General features: G+C 46.1%; 1 protein-coding gene across 2 annotated transcripts in view; it reads right to left on the reverse strand.

Moving 5' to 3' along the window:
• Positions 1 to 22,665, reverse strand: part of SLC23A1 (solute carrier family 23 member 1) — a 434,941-nt gene that overhangs the window by 41,801 nt on the left and 370,475 nt on the right. The gene's annotated exons all lie outside the window — the stretch shown is intronic.

Raw genomic sequence — 22,665 nt, forward strand, 5'->3', positions numbered from 1 at the left:
GTTTATTGCTCGGTCATGCAACTTACCACCCAAATGAATTTTACCTCCTTTTCTTCTCACTAATAGAGCTTTCATTTGGTGGTATTTCATTGCTGCTGACATTTTTACTTTTTTTGTTATTAATCGAAATTTAACGATTTTTTTGCAAAAAAATGACATTTTTCACTTTCAGTTGTAAAATTTTGCAAAAAAAAACGAGATCCATATAGAAATTTTGCTCTAAATTTATAGTTCTACATGTCTTTGATAAAAAAAAAATGTTTGGGTAAAAAAAAAATGGTTTGGGTAAAAGTTATAGCGTTTACAAACTATGGTACAAAAATGTGAATTTCCGCTTTTTGAAGCAGCTCTGACTTTCTGAGCACCTGTCATGTTTCCTGAGGTTCTGCAATGCCCAGACAGTACAAACACCCCACAAATGACCCCATTTCGGAAAGTACACACCCTAAGGTATTCGCTGATGGGCATAGTGAGTTCATAGAACTTTTTATTTTTTGTCACAAGTTAGCGGAAAATGATGATTTTTTTTTTTTTTTTTTTTTCTTACAAAGTCTCATATTCCACTAACTTGTGACAAAAAATAAAAACTTCTATGAACTCACTATGCCCATAACGAAATACCTTGGGGTCTCTTCTTTCCAAAATGGGGTCACTTGTGGGGTAGTTATACTGCCCTGGCATTCTAGGGGCCCAAATGTGTGGTAAGGAGTTTGAAATCAAATTCTGAAAAAAATGACCTGTCAAATCCGAAAGGTGCTCTTTGGAATATGGGCCCCTTTGCCCACCTAGGCTGCAAAAAAGTGTCACACATCTGGTATCTCCGTACTCAGGAGAAGGTGGGGAATGTGTTTTGGGGTGTCATTTTATATATACCCATGCTGGGTGAGAGAAATATCTTGGCAAAAGACAACTTTTCCCATTTTTTTATACAAAGTTGGCATTTCACCAAGATATTTATCTCACCCAGCATGGGTATATATAAAATGACACCCCAAAACACATTCCCCACCTTCTCCTGAGTACGGAGATACCAGATGTGTGACACTTTTTTGCAGCCTAGGTGGGCAAAGGGGCCCATATTCCAAAGAGCACCTTTCGGATTTGACAGGTCATTTTTTTCAGAATTTGATTTCAAACTCCTTACCACACATTTGGGCCCCTAGAATGACAGGGCAGTATAACTACCCCACAAGTGACCCCATTTTGGAAAGAAGACACCCCAAGGTATTCCGTGAGGGGCATGGCGAGTTCCTAGAATTTTTTATTTTTTGTCACAAGTTAGTGAAAAATTATGATTTTTTTTTTTTTTTTCATACAAAGTCTCATATTCCACTAACTTGTGACAAAAAATAAAAACTTCCATGAACTCACTATGCCCATCAGCGAATACCTTGGGGTCTCTTCTTTCCAAAATGGGGTCACTTGTGGGGTAGTTATACTGCCCTGGCATTCTAGGGGCCCAAATGTGTGGTAAGGAGTTTGAAATCAAATTCAGTAAAAAATGACCTATGAAATCCAAAAGGTGCTCTTTGGAATGTGGGCCCCTTTGCCCACCTAGGCTGCAAAAAAGTGTCACACATCTGGTATCCCCGTACTCAGGAGAAGTTGAGGAATGTGTTTTGGGGTGTCTTTTTACATATACCCATGCTGGGTGAGATAAATATCTTGGTCAAATGCCAACTTTGTATAAAAAAATGGGAAAAGTTGTCTTTTGCCAAGATATTTCTCTCACCCAGCATGGGTATATGTAAAATGACACCCCAAAACACATTCCCCACCTTCTCCTGAGTACGGAGATACCAGATGTGTGACACTTTTTTGCAGCCTAGGTGGGCAAAGGGGCCCATATTCCAAAGAGCACCTTTCGGATTTGACAGGTCATTTTTTTCAGAATTTGATTTCAAACTCCTTACCACACATTTGGGCCCCTAGAATGCCAGGGCAGTATAACTACCCCACAAGTGACCCCATTTTGGAAAGAAGACACCCCAAGGTATTCGCTGATGGGCATAGTGAGTTCATGGAAATTTTTATTTTTTGTCACAAGTTAGTGGAATATGAGACTTTGTATGAAAAAAAAAAAAAAAAAAAAATCATCATTTTCCACTAACTTGTGACAAAAAATAAAAAATTCTAGGAACTTGCCATGCCCCTCACGGAATACCTTGGGGTGTCTTCTTTCCAAAATGGGGTCACTTGTGGGGTAGTTATACTGCCCTGGCATTCTAGGGGCCCAAATGTGTGGTAAGGAGTTTGAAATCAAATTCTGAAAAAAATGACCTGTCAAATCCGAAAGGTGCTCTTTGGAATATGGGCCCCTTTGCCCACCTAGGCTGCAAAAAAGTGTCACACATCTGGTATCTCCGTACTCAGGAGAAGGTGGGGAATGTGTTTTGGGGTGTCATTTTACATATACCCATGCTGGGTGAGAGAAATATCTTGGCAAAAGACAACTTTTCCCATTTTTTTATACAAAGTTGGCATTTGACCAAGATATTTATCTCACCCAGCATGGGTATATGTAAAAAGACACCCCAAAACACATTCCTCAACTTCTCCTGAGTACGGGGATACCAGATGTGTGACACTTTTTTGCAGCCTAGGTGGGCAAAGGGGCCCACATTCCAAAGAGCACCTTTTGGATTTCATAGGTCATTTTTTACTGAATTTGATTTCAAACTCCTTACCACACATTTGGGCCCCTAGAATGCCAGGGCAGTATAACTACCCCACAAGTGACCCCATTTTGGAAAGAAGAGACCCCAAGGTATTCGCTGATAGGCATAGTGAGTTCATGGAAATTTTTATTTTTTGTCACAAGTTAGTGGAATATGAGACTTTGTATGAAAAAAAAAAAAAAAAAAAAAAATCATCATTTTCCACTAACTTGTGACAAAAAATAAAAAATTCTAGGAACTTGCCATGCCCCTCACGGAATACCTTGGGGTGTCTTCTTTCCAAAATGGGGTCACTTGTGGGGTAGTTATACTGCCCTGGCATTTTCCAGGGGCCCTAATGTCTGGTAAGTAGGTAAATGACCTGTGAAATCCGAAAGGTGCTCTTTGGAATGTGGGCCCCTTTGCCCACCTAGGCTGCAAAAAAGTGTCACACATCTGGTATCTCCGTACTCAGGAGAAGGTGGGGAATGTGTTTTGGGGTGTCTTTTTACATATACCCATGCTGGGTGAGAGAAATATCTTGGCAAAAGACAACTTTTCCCATTTTTTTTATACAAAGTTGGCATTTGACCAAGATATTTATCTCACCCAGCATGGGTATATGTAAAATGACACCCCTAAACATATTCCCCAACTTCTGCTGAATACGGAGATACCACATGTGTGACACTTTTTTGCAGCCTAGGTGGGCAAAGGTGCCCAAATTCCTTTTAGGAGGGCATTTTTAGACATTTGGATACCAGACTTCTTCTCACGCTTTGGGGCCCCTAAAATGCCAGGGCAGTATAAATACCCCACATGTGACCCCATTTTGGAAAGAAGACACCCCAAGGTATTCAATGAGGGGCATGGCGAGTTCATTGAAAAAAAAAAAATTTGGCACAAGTTAGCGGAAATTGATTTTCTTGATTTTGTTCTCACAAAGTCTCCCTTTCCGCTAACTTGGGACAAAAATTTCAATCTTTCATGGACTCAATATGCCCCTCAGCGAATACCTTGGGGTGTCTTCTTTCCAAAATGGTGTTATTTGTGGGGTGTTTGTACTGCCCTGGCATTTGAGGGTCTCCGCAATCATTACATGTATGCCCAGCATTAGGAGTTTCTGCTATTCTCCTTATATTGAGCATACGGGTAATGAGATTTTTTTTTTCCGTTCAGCCTCTGGGCTGAAAGAAAAAAATGAACGGCACAGATTTCTTCATTCGCATCGATCAATGTGGATGAAAAAATCTCTGCCAAAAAAAGAAAAAGGAGGGGAAAGGCGTCTGCCAGGACATAGGAGCTCCGCCCAACATCCATACCCACTTCAGCTCGTATGCCCTGGCAAACCAGATTTCTCCATTCACATCAATCGATGTGGATGAATAAATCATTGCCGGGATTTTTTTTTTTATATATACAAAGTGTTTGCCAAAGTATATGAACACCGCCACCTCCTCAGCTCATATGCCTCGGCAAACGTATCTTTTACTGCAGAGGAGAAATCTCGTCTTGCAGCGCCGCATACACCGACTTGCGTGTAATCTGACAGCAGCGCAATGCTTCTGTCCGAATGCACATCAGTGCTGCAGCTAGTCGATCGGTTGGTCCACCTGAAAGGTAAAAAAAACAAAACAAAAAAGAAAAAACCAGGCCGCAAAGCAATAACTTTATTAACTGTTGAACAGAACATAGAAACTTTTTTTAAACTTTTTTAACTGAACATTTAACTTTTTTACTTACCGGTATTTTTTTTTTTGTTTAGTTTTTTTTACCTTTTATAGAACAAACCTCTCCTTCCCCATGGGACAATGTGCAAAGCGCAAATCGCCCAAAGATGTGGCGAAGTACATTATGCACTTTATCCCAGGTGAAAGGAGAGGTTTGCAGCAGCTGTGAGTGAATGGGCCCTAATAGCCCTGTGTGCCTGTCCTGGTGAGATGTGATCCCTATGCTAAGTGTACCTGTGTGTGGTACTTCCGGAAACACTCTCCATAGCATAGGGCAGGGTGGTCAGCACAGTCAGGACAGAAATAGCGGGTGTCACGCCTTATTCCACTCCTGCTACAGACACGACATCTTTTTCGGGGTGACGGTTGGGTTGAGGTACCAGGAACGACACTGGGGAAATGTCGCTCGTGTAGACGGCTAACTACACTGGTGGATGGGGCCACGGAACCTCCTGGGTAAAGGAGGTTCTCGATGATCTCTTCCTGGAATTTGAGGAAGGATCCTGTTCTCCCAGCCTTACTGTAGAGAACAAAACTATTGTAGAGCGCCAATTGAATTAAATATACAGACACCTTCTTATACCAGCGTCTGGTTCTGCGGGAAACTAAATACGGAGACAACATCTGGTCATTGAAGTCCACCCCTCCCATGAGCGCATTATAGTCGTGGACACAGAGGGGCTTTTCAATGACACGGGTTGCTCGCTCAATTTGGATTGTCGTGTCTGCGTGAATGGAGGAGAGCATGTAAACGTCACGCTTGTCTCTCCATTTCACCGCGAGCAGTTCTTCGTTACACAAGGCAGCCCTCTGCCCCCTTGCAAGACGGGTGGTTACAAGCCGTTGGGGGAAGCCCACGCGACTAGTTCGCATGGTGCCACAGGCGCAAATCCGTTCTAGAAACAAATGCCTAAAGAGGGCCACACTTGTGTAGAAATTGTCCACATAAAGATGGTACCCCTTGCCGAATAAGGGTGACACCAAGTCCCAGACTGTCTTCCCACTGCTCCCCAGGTAGTCAGGGCAACCGACCGGCTCCAGGGTCTGATCTTTTCCCTCATAGATCCGAAATTTGTGGGTATAGCCTGTGGCCCTTTCACAGAGCTTATACAATTTGACCCCATACCGGGCACGCTTGCTTGGGATGTATTGTTTGAAGCCAAGGCGCCCGGTAAAATGTATTAGGGACTCGTCTACGCAGATGTTTTGCTCAGGGGTATACAAATCTGCAAATTTCAGGTTGAAATGGTCTATGAGGGGCCGAATTTTGTGGAGCCGGTCAAAAGCAGGGTGGCCTCTGGGACGGGAGGTGGTATTGTCGCTAAAATGCAGAAAACGTAGGATGGTCTCAAATCGTGTCCTGGACATAGCAGCAGAGAACATGGGCATGTGATGAATTGGGTGCGTTGACCAATATGACCGCAATTCATGCTTTTTTGTCAGGCCCATGTTGAGGAGAAGGCCCAAAAAAATTTTAAGCTCGGAAACTTGGACTGGTTTCCACCGGAAAGGCTGGGCATAATAGCTTCCCGGGTTAGCGGTTATAAATTGTGTGGCATACTGGTTGGTCTCTGCCACGACTAAGTCCAAGAGCTCCGCAGTCAAGAACAGCTCAAAAAATCCCAGGGCCGAACCGATTTGAGCCGTCTCAACCCGAACTCCAGACTGGGCGGTGAAAGGGGGAACTACTGGTGCGGCTGAAGTTGGTGACTGCCAATCAGGATTTGCCAGCACCTCAGGGACTCTAGGGGCTCTACGGGCCCGTCTTTGCGGTGGCTGCGACGGGGTAACTATTGCACGTGCCACCGTACCAGCTTCAACTGCCCTTCTGGTGCTCGCTACTTCACCAGGTTGTACGGCAGTGCTGGTACTAGGTCCAGGAAGGGCTGCGCTGCTGGTGTATGCCTCACCACGTGATCCGGCAGCGACAGCCCCACTCTGCTGCTCTTGAAGCGGATCCTGCGTAACCTGTGGTCTAGCGACATGGGGCCGGGTACGCCTGGTGCTGCCAGGGACCTCCACCTCCTCGTCCGAACTTTGGGTCAGAGAGCCACTGCTTTCCACAGGTTCATATTCTGACCCGCTAGATTCGTCAGATGAGGGTTCCCACTCCTCATCCGACTGGGTCAGAATCCTGTAGGCCTCTTCAGAAGAATACCCCCTGTTTGACATTTTGGACTATTAAATTTAGGGGTATTCCCTGAGACTACCCAAGAAAAAAAGCAAACCTGTCTTACAAAGGGGAGGCTAGCGAAGTACCGGAGGCTGCTGCGGTTGATAAAAAATATCAAAACTGATTTTTTTATCGCCGCAGTGCGTGTAAAATGAATGTGCAGTGATCAAAAAATAATAATTTTTTGTCACTGCGGTGGGGCGGGCGTGGGTGAACGCACGTGTGGGCGACCGATCAGGCCTGATCGGGCAAACACTGCGTTTTGGGTGGAGGGCGAGCTAAGGTGACACTAATACTATTATAGATCTGACCGTGATCAGTTTTGATCACTTACAGATACTATAAAAGTACAAATGCTGATTAGCGATACGCTAAACAGCGAATAAAAGTGACTGCGGTGCGGTGGGGTGGGCGCTAACTGACGCTAACTACCTAACCAAGGGGCCTAAACTATCCCTAAAACCTAACAGCCAATACCAGTGAAAAAAAAAAAGTGACAGTTTACACTGATCACTTTTTTTCCTTTCACTAGTGATTGACAGGGGCGATCAAAGGGGTGATCAAAGGGTTAATTGGGGTGCAGGTGGGTGATCTGGGGCTAAGGTGTAGTGTTTGGTGTACTCACAGTTCAGTCTGCTCCTGTGCTGGATCCAACCGACGAAAAGGACCAGCACAGGAGCAGACAAGCCATATAACAGATCATATTTACTAATATGATCTGTTATATGACTTTGGATTGGATTTTTTGAAAATCGCCAGCCTGCCAGCCAATGATCGTTGCTGGCAGGCTGGTGACGAACTTGTTCTTTGAATTTTGCCGGCCCGCGATGCGCATGCGCGGGCCTGCTTGGAGCGAAATCTCGCGTCTCGCGAGATGACGCGTATATGCGTGACTCTGCGCAGCGCTGCCACCTCCGGAACGCAATCCTGCGTTAGGCGGTCCGGAGGTGGTTAAAAAAGTGAAAATTTATGAAAATTTGTAAAATTGGCACATTTTCCTATTTTCAACTGCAATATTTAATATACATACATAAATACTATTCAATATTTTTATCAGAAATATATTTCCACATCTTTACTTTATTTTGGCTGCACTTACAATTTTTTTTACTTTTTTATTTTTATTTAGGAGACAACATTTTAACATAAATTTTAAAATTTCTGAAGTACATATTTTTTCCTGCAACAAGCCAAGTTTGCAGAGGCTTATAAGTGTCAGAATAATAGAACCCCTCAAAAGTGAACCCATTTTAAAAACTAGGCCCCTTAACGTATTTATCTATGGGTTTAATGAGTTTTTTGACCCACTAGTTTTTTTAAATAAATTAATGCTAAGAAGGTGAAAAAAAAAAGTAATTTTAATTTTTTACACAAAAAAGTGTCAATTTAAAGACAGATTTTTTTCTACAGAGCATATGAAAATGAAGATGTACACTCCAAAATGTATCACCCCGTTTCTCCTGTCTTCAGAAATACCCCCATTGTGGCCCTAATCTTATGTCTTGACAAACGGCAGGGCCCAAACATAAAGGAACACCCAGTTGTTTTCAGAACACAAAATTTGCTTGAAAATGGTTCAGGGCCCATTGCACACTTGTAATGGCGTTGAGCTGCCAAAACAATAGAAAACCCCCATAATGGACCCCATTTTTAAAAACTAGACCCCCTAAGGTATTCATCTAGGGGTGTAGTGAGCATTTCGACCCCCTAGTTTTTTGTAGAAATTACTACAAAAGTGTCAATTTAAAGACAGATTTTTTTCTACAGAGCGCATGAAAATGAAGATGTACACTCCAAATCAGAAAAGGTAAAATTAGTTCCAATGTCTTAAAAAAAAAATTTGCTCCACGACCCATGCCAAAGGGATCCCTCCCTCCCTGGAAAGCTCACAAACTAAACAGAAAATGAGAATAAATTGAATTCCTCAAACTTTCCCCCCCCCCATCCCCCGTTCTTTTTGGTATTAAATAAAATTAATAATTCGCAACCGTATGGTACGTTTCAAAACAGGGGTAATTACAGAGGCCTGGTTGTGATGGGCAACTGGAGCAGTAAATCCGGGTGTTCCTTCTCCTTCCATGTTTGCTACACACCCGGCATCTTTTCTGTAGATACGTTTTGCTGGTAGTGGCAGGGACGGGGTGAGGGAAATGGCGTTCTGAAAGCCTTCGAACGTCCTCCGATTCGAAGGCTTGCCCAGGTGCGGGGGACTCAAACAGGAGACTCTCAACCACCTTCTCCTGGTACTCGAGGAAGTTGAGGTTTCCCTGGGACTTTTGGATGAGGTAGATTGCTACCTTTTTATACCAGGCCCTGTTTTTTCGCTTCACCAGGTAGGGATGAAGCGCCTGGTCTGAGAGGTCTACACCTCCCGTGAATTTATTGTAGTCTGACACACAGACTGGTTTGTGCTTGTCCGCCGTAGCCCCCCTCTCCCTAACTGCCACTATGGTGTCTGCATGCAAGGTGGTCAGCATGTAGACATCCATCCTGTCCTTCCACTTCACGGCAAGCAGCTGGTCACTTGCGAGGGCGAAGGATGTTCCTTTCTCCAAATGTTTGGAGACCAGCGGTTGTGGGTATCCAACTCTATTTTTGCGGACTGTCCCACATGCCCCTGTGTTTGCAGCATGGAGGGATTTATAAAGGGGTATACTGGTATAAAAATTCTCTGTGTACACATGGTACCCTTTGTGCAGGAATGGCGCCAATAAATCCCACACAATTTTGCCTGATGTTCCAATATTTTCGGGGCAGCCTGGGGGGTTAAGTTGGGAGTCTTTGCCCTCATAAATAGACAGACCACAGGTGTAGCCTGTCCTGCTCTCGCACACCTTATACAATTTTATCCCATATCTGGCACGCTTGGAGGGAATATATTGACGGAAGGAGAGGCAGCCTTTAAAACTAAAAAGGGACTCATCAACGGATAATTTTTTTTCAGGGGTATCTAATTTCAAGAATAAATCTGTAAGGAGGGAAATAAGGGGTCTCAATTTATTTAGGCGGTTGAAGGCTGGGTCAGTTATGGGGGGGACTTGGGAATTGTCAGAAAAATGCATGAACCGACTTCATAGCGGTTACGGGACATAACTGCTGCAAACACAGGGGTTGAGTGGACAGTACTCGCAGCCCAATAGGATCGGACAGAGTTTTTTTTTAGAATGCCCATGTCCAGGGTAAGCCCCAAATTTTTTTTTATTTCAGGGACACTTGTGGGGGTCCACCGTCTTACATAATTAGACGTGGGCTTTTGTACAGCAAACTGTGTGGCGTACAAATTAGTTTGCTGCACAATTAACTCAAGGACGTTATCATCCACAAATAAATCAAAAAAATCATAAGGGGTAAAATTGCCGACATCCACATTAATTTGTGGAGTGGATAAAAATTGGGGTAATTGGGGAGAAAATGAAATGGCAGGAACCCACGTAGCAGAAGGGTCGGGACCGCTGGGTGGAGAATGAGAGGAGGTGGCGACTTCTACCACCATAGGGCTATGGGGTCTGGGGATGGAATCAGAGTCCCCGCTATCTGAAAATATTTCCGCCTCTGAAGCGGTGCCAGATTCAGAGTGGTCAGAGCAGAGAAATTCGTATGCCTGCTCTGCACTAAATAATCTCTGAGCCATTTTTTTCTCTGTACAGCTCAGAAAGAAATTAAAATAACTGACCGTCCCTAATAGACTGGTAATGGACGGCAAATGACTGACACCCACTGACGGACTGACACCCACCGACTGACGGAGTGACACCCACCAACTGACTGACTGACACCCACCAACTCACTGACACCCACCGACTGACTGACACCCACTGACCGCCAGTAACAGACGGACACAGGGTCCCTAATAAAGATAATTGACTGTCACTAATAGACGTCTAATGACGGACGCCTAATCACGGACACCCACTGACCGCCAGTTACTGACGGACAGTTTATAATGTGATTTTTTTCATTTTTTTTTCACTGTATGTAATCACAGAGCCAGGACAGAAGTCTGATCTCTCTCTCCTCACAGAACAACTGCGCTGAGGGGAGAGGGAAGCACAGCCCCTATCCTGGCTCTGTTTTGTAAATATAATGGATGTGATCTCCATGATAGGTTTATCATGGAGACCACATGATCAGGGACCATTATTATCGGTCCCTGATGGTTACTGTGCTGAAGGCAGATCTTCAGCACAGTAACAAGTGCACATGTCTGCGACATTTTTTTTATTAGATGTGGGGGGGGGGGGTGCCCTAATAACTTTATTTAAACACATCTGAGGGCCATATTGCCCAGATCGGGGTGCTGGGGGACCTGATTGGGACATCATTTGAACTTCTCTCTCCACTCCTGAGGAGAGAGACCTTACTGTGAGCGGCGGCCGGGTTTCAGTCTGCGCATGCGCCTGGCCGCCGCCGCCATCTTCCTTGAGTGTAAGGGGGGATGGGGGGTGAGGATCGGGACCCAGCTTAGGACTTGAAGCACTGGGGGACCCGATCGCTGCACCGGCATTTTCTGTGATCGCCGTGATAAAGTGTATCACGGCGATCACGTGATCTGAGACCGCTTGTCACGGTCTCTGATCACTTCCCCGAGCCCTCAGCTACCTCCGGTAGCTGTGGGCACGGAGCTACAGCGATTGATTTTATCGCTAACTTGGGCTGAAGTGCCGCCATAAAAAGGTGGCGCTCCAGCCCAAGGCCCCTTAGTGACCGCCGTAAAGACACGTATGGGTGGTCAATAAGGGGTTAAAAAACACGACACTGCTGGATGTTTTGCGAATTGCATGTCACAGTCATGCAACCCCATTCACTCCTATGGCTGCCCTGCTACACTGCGATACTTGGGTGTAAGAAATGTGTCGCGCCCAAAATCGCCATGTAGCGATACCCTTGTAACGCTGTGTGTCCACGCCCAAAATCAAATGTAATAATTTGTACTGGCGGCATTATGTCAGTACGCTTCACTAGAGATGATGTTGGACAGGGACACACAGCATTATAAATCAATATAATGCCTTGAAGTGCTGTCACAGGACCAGAATTCAGGATGGGAAATCATGCTCCCAAACGTGTCTCTCACAGTGAACTCGCTCATCTGAAACTGGCCCTAATATTCCACTGGAAATTGGGAAACTGAAAAAAAAAAAAATGGATGAAATTGGAAAAAATCCAATTCTGCCATTGTTTTACGGATTTATTATTTACAGCATTCACTAGACGGTAACAATTAGTGTTGGGCGCGAATATACGAATCGTGAATATTAATCGCAAATATTGGCACTTCGAGAACTCACAAATAATTAGAATACAGTGATGTATATTCGTATTTTCAAATATTCTAGATTTTATTTCCATCTGAACCCATGATCCCTCCCTGCTTCTTGCTTATAGGCCAATGAGAAGGCTGCAATGTCTTTGTCTGAGCTTAGCAACATCCCTAGCAACCAAAAGGAAAGTTGCCTACCCCTTATTATATAAGAACCTCCCCAGCAGCCATTTTCTACAGTTTTTTTGCAGTTCTGAGAGAGACAGCAGTGTCATTGCTGTGCTCTGTACTTTCCACTCATTACATTAGATAGATAGTTAGATAGCTAATATATAGTGATGGAGGAACATCGGCCGGGACGATTCACGAACGCGTTTGCGATCAAATATTCGAGACCCGCGCATTCGCGGCGAACCCCATTGACTTTAATGGCAGGCAAACCTAAAAAAACCTTCAGGTCATATTTGCAGCCATCAAATACTTACTAGAAGTGCACAAATAGTCCCACAACATGGACAGTGACATACCAGAGGGGGATCAATGGTATAAATTCCCACAAAAAATATGTATTTTAATCAGGGGCCATTTTTATGTGTCTTAAAGGGAAACTCTCAAAAATGTGCCCTGCTGAAGCCTAAACATTTTTTATTTTAGGCCACGGGAGTACAGGCCCCAAAAATTTGGCATTCACCTGACAGAAAAGAACAAGCGATTATGTTGCTGGAGGTACATTAGGCGGTCACTGGATAACAATTTTACTGTAGGCCAGTGGAGTACAGGCCCCAAATATTAGGCATTCACCTGACAGAAAAGAACAAGTGATTATGTGGCTGAAGGTACATTAGGCGGTCACTGGATAATAATTTTACTGTAGGCCAGTACAGGCCCCAAAAATTAGGCATTCACGTGACAGAAAAGAACAAGTGATTATGTGGCTAGAGGTATATTAGACAGTAACTGGATAACAATTTTACTGTAGGCCACTGGAGTAGGCATTCACCTGACAGAAAAGGCATTTTATGCCGCTTTATATCCATAGGACAATTCTTTGTTATGGGTGGTGGCAGATATGTGTGGGCTGGCATGAGGAAATTCAATTACACGTGGTCATCACAGCTATTGAATTCTCCTGAGATCCATGCCTCATTCATTTTTAGAAATGTGAGGTAGTCCACACTGTCGTGCGCTTATCGGTCACAATCTCCCCTGCTGCGCTGAACATCCTTTCGGGGCGAGGGGCAAGCCAAGAGATCCATGGCAAATTGTGCCAGCTCTAGCCATAGGTCAAGCCTGCACGACCAGTAGCCAAGGGGTTCCTCGCTTCTCAGAGCGTCCACATCAGTCGTTAACCGGATGTAGTCGGACACCTGTCAGTCTAGGCGTTCCCTGAGGCTGGATCCGGAGGGCGGCTGTCGATGGGTTGGCTGCAAGCATGATCTCATAATCGAAGTGACCAACACATCTTCAAAACACCCTCTTCTAGCAGGCACGGTATGATTGTTACCCGCACCTATTTTGCTGTGGGTGGAAATTCCTCTGCCAGCGCATGCAACAGCAGAATGCAGCATCTCTCGGCAGAAAGGCCTGGAAATGCTGCATTCTGACAGCACTTTGTGATGCCAGTTTGTCTGCCATTTTGTGTTTGTACTGGGGGTCTATGTACGTTGCCACCCAGTACTGGTCCTTGCCTTTTATGCTTTTTATACGGTAGTCCATTTGCACTAAATTGGAAGCGGTGAAGCACCCTGGCTCCTGCTCATCGCCCAGGAGAATGTTGTCCTCACAGCCACGGACAACACCAGGGAACCCCGAAAAGTTTAAAGTCCCCCTCAAAGGCTGCTCTTCTTGCTCCTCCTCCTCCTCTTCCCCTAGCCACCATCCTCCTCTGACTCCTTTTCAGACTTCTGCTGACTTGTCTCAGATGGAGTAGCCCCCTGGGAATTCATTCAGCATTGCGACTTCCTCATCTTCCAGCTCCTGCTCCTCGATGGCTTGATCAGTGACACAATGAAATGCACGTTCCAGAAAGAAGGTGTAAGGTACGATGTCACTGATGGTGCCCTGGCTGCGACTGACCAGTTTGGTGATCTCATCAAATGATCTGCATGCAACACGCATGAGCAGCCACTGGCGCGGTGAAAAGAAACCAAGCTCCCAGAACCTGTCCTGCTGCAGAGTTCGTACAGGTAGTCATTAACGGCACGTTGCTGCTGGAGCAGCCTATCAAGCATATACAAGGTGGAGTTCCAGCGCTGTCACAAATCAGACATCTGACGAGCAGGTGGTGTCACCGCTGAACATCAGCAAGGCGAGCCATGGCCGTGTAAGATCTTCTAAAATGGCCAGAGATTTTACTGGCCTGCCACAAGACTTCCTGGACCCTGGGGTATTTGGCAACGAATCGCTGCACGACTAAGTTCAGGACGTGTGCCATGCACGGCACGTGTGTCATTTTGCCCTGTTTCAGCGCACTCAGCAGATTGGCACCGTTGTCACACACCACTTTACCAACTGTCAAATTGAGCGGGGTTAGCCACTGATCGGCCTGTGACCGCAGAGCTGAAAGGAGTGCAGGACCGGTGTGGCTATTGGCTTCCAGGCACAACAGCCGCAGCACAGCATGGCAACGAGTCACCTGGCACGTCGAATAGGTTCTAGTGAGCTGGGGGGGGGTGCAGCGGAAGAGGCGTTAGCAGTGGAAAAGGAGGAGTCAGCCGAGGAGGATACTGAGGATGGAGTAGGAGGAGGAGAAGAAGAGGCAGGTCTGCATGCAATCTGTGGCGGTAACACCAAATCCACACGGTTGCCACGTGTGGATTTGGGGTTTACCCAGTGGGCAATAAAAGTTATGTACCCTCCCTGCCTGTGTTTGCTAGACCACATGTCTGTGGTCAGATGTATCTTGGCACCGACACTGTGTGCCAGAGATACATTCACTTGCCGCTGAACATAGACATATAGCTCTGTGATGCCCTTCTGGGAGAAATATTTCCTTCCGGGGACCTTCCATTGCGGTGTGGCAATGGCCACAAATTTTCAAAAGGCCTCCGAGTCCACCAGTTTATATGGCAGTAGTTGGAGGGCTAGCAGTTCAGACAAGCCAGCAGTCAGCAGTTAGGCAAGAGGGTTATCCGGCGTAATCAACTTTTTACGTTCGAACATTTGGGCCACGGAAGCCTGCCTTTTGCCAGATGAATGCGACAACGGCACGATGAAAGGTGCAGTGGAGGACAAATGGGAGGAGAAGGAGAAGAAGCAGGACGTGGCGCGCCAGGAGGATGGCTTTGTGGGTTCTGACGGCGTTTCTCCCACTGGGCTCGGTGATAGGAGGTCAGGTGCCTTCTTAAGGCGGTCGTCCCTAGGTGAGTGTTGGGATTACCGTGACTTATGCATTGACAGCACAGGCTGCAGATGGCAACACTATTGTCAGCAGATGACACATTAGAAAAAGCCCACACTGCGGAGCCATGTGTCGGCGTGCTGGGAGCGCAAGATGTGACCGTGCATGGTGGCTTGCTCGCTCTAGAGCTTTTTGCCTCCTGTGCACTGCGAGTTCTGCCTGCTTCTCCTCCTTCTCCTCCCTAGCTGCTGCTCTGTCTCTCCCTCTGAACTCCCCTCCTCTTCATCACTTGTGGGCAGCCACGTGACGTCCATCGACACGTCATCATTGTCACCTTCACCACCACTGACATTAGATATCTCGGAGTAGGCAGCAACAGGGGGGACTACCCTCCTTGGGATGATCTGGGTACTGTCTCCAGACTGCTGGGTGACGGCCGTTGCTACCTCCTCTTCCTCATCTGATGCCAAGAATGGCTGCACATCGGTAAGGTCTGGAAATGGATGGGAAAATTATTTCTCTGACTCGAGTGGAGGGGCTATAGTGGTGGTGGTGTCTTTAGGGGTGCACACAGCAGAGAGTGAGGAGGGTGCAGATACAGATGATAAGGAGGGTTCAGAAGCGGAAGGCTGAGTGAGCCACTCAACCAACTCTGGTGCGTCTGCTGACGTAATTGCACGCACCTTCTCCAACTTCCCACTTAGGCTCCAGACTGTAGCACCTGCCCGACCCCTACCACACATGCGGAATGGCCTGCCTTTTCCTCTGCCCGTCATTTTTAAAATGACCCTGTGACAAAGTCCCTATAGAAGAGCAGTATTTGTGGCAGCAGGTATATAGAACCCCTTAATGATTATTTTCTGGAAGCAGGTATATTTAACTCCTTAATCAGTTTTTTTGGGGCAACTGGTATTTCACACCAGTTGCAATTAGCTGTTCCAATAGCGTTTGTCCCTCTGTATAGCTGAGGTATCTCAGCAGAACCGCACATAACTGCTGCACAATAGAAATGCTCTATATAGAAATTATATTATTGGCATATCACACCCCTGCCTCAATCCGTTTTTTTGGGGCGGCAACTGGTATATCACACCAGTTGCAATTAGTTGTTCCAATAGCGTTTGTCCCTCTATATAGCTGCAGTATCATTGCAGAACCGCACACAACTGCTACACAATACAAATGCACTATATAGAAATTATATTATAAGTATATCACACCCCTGCCTCAATCCGTTTTTTGGGGGGGCAACTGGTATATCACACCAGTTGCAATTAGTTATTCCAATAGCATTTTCCCCTCTGTATAGCTGCAGTATCGCAGCAGAACCGCACACAACTGCTGCACAATACAAATGCACTATAATATACTTTCTATGTTAAAAAGTATATTATAAGTATATAACATCCCTCAGTAAGTCACACCTATATATAGCCCACCTATATCAGTCCTTAAAAGCACTTTTGTGGCCCTATTAGCTAGCATTTGATGTCCCTAATAGTCTGTCCCTGCTCCACACAGCAACCTCTCCCTACACTGGCAAAAGACTGAATGTTAATTGATGGCCAGATCGGGTTTATTTATAGGGTAGGGGGTATGTCCATGTGCTGAAACATCTCAATTGGCTGTCCTGTACCACCTGATGGATGTGTCATGGTCAAAGTCCGGCGCGATGCAAAAGAATATGGTGCCGGCGGACATCGCCATATGTTCGCATGTTCGGCGAATCGCCTCGAAATGACCGCCGGGCAAACCGCAAGGCCATCTATATCTTTCAGCCCCCTCCTGGTGAAGTCTGCCTCTGGCTGTGTGACACTAACCCCCGTGTGTAGCCAAGCCTCACAGCTAAAGGCTTATTCTACTGCATGACTTGTGATCAATGATCCGGGCTGTGCACTGGAGGCAGCGGCCGAGGACCCTGCCAGCAGCCGGGGACCGTGACTGAGAGGGGAAGGGAACTGATCCCGGCAGAAGAGCCGGGGACACTTCCACACCCGGGACGAGGAAAGCTGGTTCCTGTCACGGCTGAGGATGGGGGAAATCCTCAGCCGTGTGAAGCCAGATGATGTTATAGCTGCTTGGCCAGGAAGACAGGATTAGGGAGCAGGTCACCTCCTAAACGCATCCCTAACCTGACCTTGACTCCTAGCTACATGAGCCGACCTTGATGGTAGGAGGGCTCATGCTCCGGAACCTTGAAGTCCCTGCTAGCCCTCAAGATGGCCCTAGACTAGGAGCTGAGTAAGACAACCCACTCCTCCTAGGCACGGAGGACCAGGAGTCTCAATGGCCAAGCTGCTGGAAAAGGGGAAACATAAACAGCTCTATGGATATGGCAGGTGAACAAAGAGTTCCACCTACCTGCCACAGCCTTGCTGACTGGATCCCTGTGTAAGCAGGGTGCAGATCACAAACGCATCCCCACACAGGGACCCAGATCCATAGCTGCACAAAATCACATGAAAACATCAAACAGACATCACACATAACTAGAAATAAACTTAATGTGACATTATGGTTATGACCACAGGGGTGGCTCTCACTGGCAGGTAGTAAAGACAGGAGGCTGCTTTCAGCTAAGCATGGCTGAAGCAACCTGCAGACCTGGAAAAGCAGTGAGGCTTTATAGGCCAAGAAGCCACACCCCACAGTCGGACACACCCAGTGAGACACACACACACACTGGGAAGGGAGTTAACCCTTCCAGCACCAAAAGAAGGGAAACACACACTAAAAAGGAAAAGTGTCCAAACAACACATACACTGTGGCTGTTGCCGCAGGCAACGACATGGGTGGCACTCATGTCCAGGGAGTCAGCCCGAAGGCCGGGACACTGCCACCACATGTACAACAACGACCAAACGTTGCCACGGGCAACCACAGTGAGGGGAAGATGTAAGTGCACACCACACATAACACAGAGTGTACACAGACATACATACACACACACACCTAACAGAAAGATTGCTAGGTGCAACCGCATGCACAACATAGCAAGCTGCCACAATACAGCTCAGAGAGCTATGCTGCCACATACATACCGTTGCCAGCGGCAACCACAGGTGAGGCAAATACCACAGCCCTCACCTGTGATTGACAATCAAACTAAACCGCTGACAACCGCATGCGGTTGAGGAGTCACGGTCATAGCCATGGCCGTGACAGTTCCTCATTGGCTTCAATGCTCTGACAGGCAGAGGACGGCTGGGTGCTGCCGATGACTGGAGCATGGTGTGTGTGTAGCGCTGATAATGTATGGGTCGTGACTGTTCACAGGCAAAAAGAGGATGCGAGAGCTGCTGCTAAACTTTGCCAGTCCTGCTGCCTTCCGGCTTGGAGGAATCAGCACATGGCAGGCTGCGTTACTGCAGTTTTCTTCTCCAGACTCGATGTGCCCGATATGGAAACTGAGAGCAGACCGATGTGGGCAGCGTGTGGAGCGCTGTGTGCCAATTGTTATCTGAGAGGTCTATTTTCCAGTATGGTTTATGTATGGAGGGCATTGTCCAGAGATCATACAGAGGACTAAGGGTTACACTATACTAGGGCTGAAACGATTAATCAATTTAATCGAGTTATTCGATACAAAAAGTTCCCTTGACATTTAAGATCTACTGTTCCTACTAATGTTTATGCACTACTGTTCTAGCGCCCGTTATTCTAACGGGCTTAATGTGTAATTATATATATATATATATATATATACATACATATACAGTACAGACCAAAATTTTGGACACACCTTCTCATTCAAAGAGTTTTCTTTATTTTCATGACTATGAAAATTGTAGATTCACACTGAAGGCATCAAAACTATGAATTAACACATGTGGAATTATATACATAACAAACAAGTGTGAAACAACTGAAAATATGTCATATTCTAGGTTCTTCAAAGTAGCCACCTTTTGCTTTGATTACTGCTTTGCACACTCTTGGCATTCTCTTGATGAGCTTCAAGAGGTAGTCCCCTGAAATGGTTTTCACTTCACAGCTGTGCCCTGTCAGGTTTAATAAGTGGGATTTCTTGCCTTATAAATGGGGTTGGGACCATCAGTTGCGTTGAGAAGTCAGGTGGATACACAGCTGATAGTCCTACTAAATAGACTGTTAGAATTTGTATTATGGCAAGAAAAAAGCAGCTAAGTAAAGAAAAACGAGTGGCTATCATTACTTTAAGAAATGAAGGTCAGTCAGTCAGCCGAAAAATTGGGAAAACTTTGAAAGTAAGGGCTATTTGACCATGAAGTAGAGTGATGGGGTGCTGAGCCAGATGCCCTGGCCTCCACAGTCACCGACCTGAACCCAATCGAGATGGTTTGGGGTGAGCTGGACCGCAGAGTGAAGGCAAAAGGGCCAACAAGTGCTAAGCATCTCTGGGAACTCCTTCAAGACTGTTGGAAGACCATTTCAGGGGACTACCTCTTGAAGCTCATCAAGAGAATGCCAAGAGTGTGCAATCCAAGCAAAAGGTGGCTACTTTGAAGAACCTAGAATATGACATATTTTTAGTTGTTTCACACTTGTTTGTTATGTATATAATTCCACATGTGTTAATTCATAGTTTTGATGCCTTCTTAGTCATGAAAATAAAGAAAACTCTTTGAATGAGGTGTGTCCAAACTTTTGGTCTGTACTGTGTATATATACAGTGGGATGCGAAAGTTTGGGCAACCTTGTTAATCGTCATGATTTTCCTGTATAAATCGTTGGTTGTTACGATACAAAATGTCAGTTAAATATATCATATAGGAGACACACACAGTATTTGAGAAGTGAAATTAAGTTTATTGGATTTACAGAAAGTGTGCTATAATTGTTTAAACAAAATTAGGCAGGTGCATAAATTTGGGCACCACAAAAAAGAAATGAAATCAATATTTAGTAGATCCTCCTTTTGCAGAAATTACAGCCTCTAAACGCTTCCTGCAGGTTCCAATAAGAGTCTGGATTCTGGTTGAAGGTATTTTGGACCATTCCTCTTTACAAAACATCTTTAGTTCATTCAGGTTTGATGGCTTCCGAGCATGGACAGCTCTCTTTAAGTCACACCACAGATTTTCAATTATATTCAGGTCTGGGGACTGAGATGGCCATTCCAGAACGTTGTACTTGTTCCTCTGCATAAATGCCTTAGTGGATTTTGAGCAGTGTTTAGGGTCGTTGTCTTGTTGAAAGATCCAGCCCCGGCGCAGCTTCAGCTTTGTCACTGATTCCTTGACATTGGTCTCCAGAATCTGCTGATACTGAGTGGAATCCATGCGTCCCTCAACTTTGACAAGATTCCCAGTCCCTGCACTGGCCACACAGCCCCACAGCATGATGGAACCACCACCATATTTTACTGTAGGTAGCAGGTGTTTTTCTTGGAATGCTGTGTTCTTTTTCCTCCATGCATAACGCCCCTTGTTATGGCCAAATAACTAAATTTTAGTTTCATCACTCTCGCATACAGCATCTCCTTGTGTAAAGTGCGCCGAATGGTTGAACGATGCACAGTGACTCCATCTGCAGCAAGATGATGTTGTAGGTCTTTGGTGCTGGTCTGTGGGTTGACTCTGACTGTTCTCACCATTCGTCGCTTCTGTCTATCCGAGATTTTTCTTGGTCTGCCACTTCGAGCCTTAACTTGAACTGAGCCTGTGGTCTTCCATTTCCTCAATATGTTCCTAACTGTGGAAACAGACAGCTGAAATCTCTGAGACAGCTTTCTGTATCCTTCCCCTAAACCATGATGGTGAACAATCTTTGCCTTCAGGTCATTTGAGAGTTGTTTTGAGACCCCCATGTTGCTACTCTTCAGAGAAAATTAAAAGGGGAGGGGAACTTGCAATTGACCCCCTTAAATACTCTTTCTCATAATTGGATTCACCTGTGTATGTAGGTCAGGGGTCAGGGGTGGCTGCGCGCTCTATGTAGAAAGATTGTGCTGTTTCTTTATGGTAGCTTTCTGGGTTTGCCTTGCAACCCTTTTTGGCTCACTCAGGGATCCGTAGCTCCTTCTCCTCAGCTGTTTCTTGTCCAGCACTCTCAACCTCCTTATATTCCCATCTCTCACTTCTCTGGTTGCCAGATATAGAGCTTCCTGGACTTCTATACTGACCCACTGCAGCTGTGTAACTGTGTTCCCTGGTTGTTGTTCCAGAACGTTACCCTCCGGATCCCTGTTGGGCCTTGGTGGTCTGCTGTTGTCGCCCACCTGGGATTATATGTTTGTCTGTATTGTCTGTCCTCTCCTTGGTGTTTCCCTTTAGTGTCAGTGGTGTGGACTAGTGGTCCCACCGCCCCGTTCACTACATAGCACTCATCTTAGGGAAAGCCAGGGTTTAGGCACGTGATCGGTGTACGGGTGAGGAACCCGTCTAGGGACGTCAGGGCAGTCAGGTGCCAGCCGCAAGGTGAGTCAGGGGTCACTACCTTTCCCTCTCCCTTGGACAGGGCCTTCCCATTTCCCTCCCTTTGTGTGACGCCGGTCATTACATTATATCTGGCCCTTATTTTGTGTAGGTAAAAAAAATAAAAAAAAATTCTTTCTACCTACTTAGAATCCAGTATGGATCCAATTGCTGCTTTGTCAAAGCAACTTCAAGGCCTGTCTTTGGAGGTGTCAGGATTGAAGGCGTCGGTCCTCCAGCAACAGCAGCAATTACAACAGACCGCAAGCCCAGCGGTTGCTACAGGTAACCAGGTTGTTGCGGAACCCAAGGTTGCTCTTCCTGACAGATTTTCTGGGGGAAGGGACAAATTTGTGACGTTCCGTGAGGCCTGTAAATTATATTTTAAGCTGCGCCCTTACTCCTCTGGTAATGAAGAACAACGGGTGGGGATTGTTATTTCCCTGCTTCAGGGGGACCCGCAATCCTGGGCGTTCTCTTTACCCGCTGATTCCCAGGCTCTCCGGTCAGTGGATGAATTTTTTGGGGCCTTGGGTCTCATATATGACGACCCTGACCGAGTCGCACTGGCTGAATCAAAATTACGGAGACTCCTACAGGGAGAGCGGCCAGCAGAGGAGTATTGCTCAGAGTTCCGTAGGTGGGCTACGGATACCCAGTGGAACGACCCGGCTCTCAGGAGTCAGTTCTGCTCTGGGTTATCCGAAAGGATTAAGGATGCGCTTGCGCTGTATGAGACTCCCTTTTCCCTTGATGCGGTTATGTCCCTTGCTATCAGAATAGATAGACGTCTTAGGGACAGATTGAAAAAACCGGAGCAATTGGTAACCCCTCCCAAGCAGCAGTTAGTCTGTACGGACTTAGACGAGCCTATGCAGCTAGGAGGAACTACTCGTCAGGTCCGTCCTCCTGATGCTCACCGTAGGCGTGGGGTTGGTTTTTTCTGTGTAGAGAGGGGTCATTTTATTAATGTCTGTCCTTCCTTCCTCAAAAACAAAAGACCGTCGGAAAACTACTAACCCCAGGCTGTGTGGAGGATGTCAGCCGGGGGGTATACGTTTCCTCCATACGAACATCGCAATTTGTGTTGCCAGCGGTTGTTGTTTTTG

Source organism: Bufo bufo, chromosome 1, assembly GCF_905171765.1.
Source record: "Bufo bufo chromosome 1, aBufBuf1.1, whole genome shotgun sequence".
Classification (NCBI taxonomy): domain Eukaryota; kingdom Metazoa; phylum Chordata; class Amphibia; order Anura; family Bufonidae; genus Bufo; species Bufo bufo.